Below are 2,602 nucleotides of genomic sequence, written 5' to 3' on the forward strand. Positions count from 1 at the left end.
TTCATTCTTTATTTCTGGGTTAAACCTAGGGCATTGGTTTGAAATAGCTTCAGATGCTCATATGAAGTGTACTCTCTCATTCTATCAACTACTCAGGTCCTGGGGGGCTCTACAAGCCCCCTCACCCCCTCTCCTTACCTCACACTTGTTTCCCTTTTCAAAGCCAATTACAGATCTCCTTGAACTTATTTCCCCTGACATCTGATAAGCTCGAATTAAGATCCAGTTCTGGAGGTTTGATGTTCCTTGAACTATTTTTTTCCCCCACGTAGGTGTAGGGGGAGGAACAGGACGTAAAAAACTAAATGTGAAAGAAAACCACACTTATAGAACGTCAGTCTTTGAAGTTTCGGTAATTGGACTCACAAAAAAAAAACCCAGTTAAAAAGCATAACTAAAAACAAGAAATCTTTGTTTTGAAATGTCAAACCTTTCGAGTCAAAACAACTAAAAGATCAGATTTTAAAATGTAGCTTAAAACGTTAAAAAAAATAAACATAAAAAAAAAGTTATTAACAACCCAGAAATTCTGAAGTTTTCTTATCTCGAGTTCGCTGATGATTGATAGTTTTATAGGTTAGTTGCTTCAGATCAGAAAATAGTGTAGGCCTATTTGTTGTTGGAGGCTTTTTAAAAATCCTTTGATTCTAACATGATGGCTAAATTAATATGATATCTTTTATTTAAGTATATTTTAGTAATGCCAAGTTACCTTTTGATCCCACGGACAGATGATGCTTACCTCATTAGTTTCTATGACCGACGATTTACGTGGGGCTCAAATGACCATCACAACAGTTAAGTGCCTTTACTTCCCCCAACTAATGTCAGGTACTCACTAGCAGTGGGTGGACTCAGGGGCGCACTAAAAATATCGAACTTCAAATGTAGGAACCTTTAACAGGATTCAAATTCATTCGGAATCCAATCTATTTTTTAATTTGTCATTTGCGCCTATGCTAGTGGTTTTTATCTCAGTAAATGATTCTTAAATTACAGATAACAATAAATAAATAAATAAAACCTGACCACTATATACAACGTTTGTGACTGCTTTGGCATGACCACCGTATTCCTTTCATTTAGGATTCTGATAACGTCAGAGAGGAGTGTTCAATATAGATGAATACTTACTTTAGGCACTAAAATTGTTAGTCTTTTTGCTGGATACACAGTAGTCTCGTAACAATATCAGCTGAGTAAAAATACACTATGCATTTCTTAGATTTCTACGTCTAAAAAATACCCTTGTATTTTTTAATTAACTTTATCTCGATGACAAATATCTTAGCATCTCTTTAATATAAGGATATGGCGTTTAGTTCGATGTAATAACAATAATAATGAAAAGAATAATAATCTTTATTATCCGTGAGGAAATTTGCTTTACAATTGTGTATTAAAAAAAAAACAATACATAACTAGAGCAAACAATTGTACAATAGCACACAAAATATACGTCCATACCTCAGTTTCTCTTGGACATTACATGTGAAATTTACAACAGTGAGTCACATATTGCTCAATGACTTAATTGCCAAAGAAACAAAAAAGTTCTTGTGTTGATTTGTCTTTATGTTTCGAGTGTTACAAAAGTCATTAAAAAGGTTATGCTAACACATACAATTAAAAGAATATTGCTTTTGATTGACAATTTAAAAATATTCATAGTCTTGTTTACCAAAATTTAAAAAGTATGATGAAGAGGAAGTTTATAATTTTGTTTAGCCTTGAACAATACCACAGGTCATTTATCCTCATTCTTCATTCCTGTGGAATTATTTTTTAAAAAAGGGGAGAAAATTTCTTTGTCAGTTTCAAAAGGTACTAGCCATGAGCTACCTCCCCTGAATAAAGGATCTACTTATCCGTGCCCACTTGCTATTGAATTAAGTAGATAATAGTGAAGATGGTAGCTGATATAGAGTGATGACTGACTACGGGTGAGCATGGCTGACTGGAATACATTAGGTGTTCAAGCCGTCATCTTCTTCCTTCAGATGATGGATGATATTCTATCCAGGTAGCTAGCTTCTCTACCTGTGGAACCAACACATGACAGAAGAACCTGGGCGCCAGTGATTGACAAACCCGACCTCCATCCTCACACCTGCAGTTATATATAGGAAAATGAGTGTGTCATCACTATAATCAGTTTCAGGCGTTTGCTTCAGTGGCGATCCTTTTGGGGTGCAGGAGGTGTGCGGACCGCACCGGGTGTCACTATCTCTAAACACGCCCCTGGTTTGAATAGATAATTTTGTGACATTAATGCTTTAGTATACTTTATAGTCATGTAAAGTTTACTAAAATACTCTGAAAGACACAAAGATAAAGGCACATTCCTCGTCCCATATGCTAGGACAAATTTGTACAAATGCTCCTTCTTCCCTAGTGCTATTAGAGCATGGAATGGGTTGCCTGAGGTAGCCAGGAAAACCAGTGACTTGGCAGAATTTAAGTCATTGGTTAATATGCATGACTAAATGCATGACGCGTAGGACGTAATCATCTTCTTTTTTGAAGTAACGTCTGTATTATATAAGATAAGATAAGTCATTTATTGTTACACCCGCATATGGAAGAAAAAGTTTAGGTGGAG

The 2,602-nt window shown here is 35.5% G+C and overlaps 1 long non-coding RNA gene across 1 annotated transcript in view; it reads right to left on the minus strand.

Annotated features, from left to right (window-relative positions):
- Positions 1 to 1,344: 1,344 nt before the first annotated feature.
- The window catches only part of LOC129925027 (uncharacterized), a 3,898-nt gene continuing 2,640 nt past the window's right edge, over positions 1,345 to 2,602 (minus strand). Inside the window, exon 2 of the long non-coding RNA XR_008776884.1 lies at positions 1,345 to 2,241. This is a non-coding gene — a long non-coding RNA (uncharacterized LOC129925027). The remainder of the gene's footprint in view (positions 2,242 to 2,602) is intronic.

Source organism: Biomphalaria glabrata, chromosome 3 (assembly GCF_947242115.1).
Source record: "Biomphalaria glabrata chromosome 3, xgBioGlab47.1, whole genome shotgun sequence".
NCBI classification, from domain to species: domain Eukaryota; kingdom Metazoa; phylum Mollusca; class Gastropoda; family Planorbidae; genus Biomphalaria; species Biomphalaria glabrata.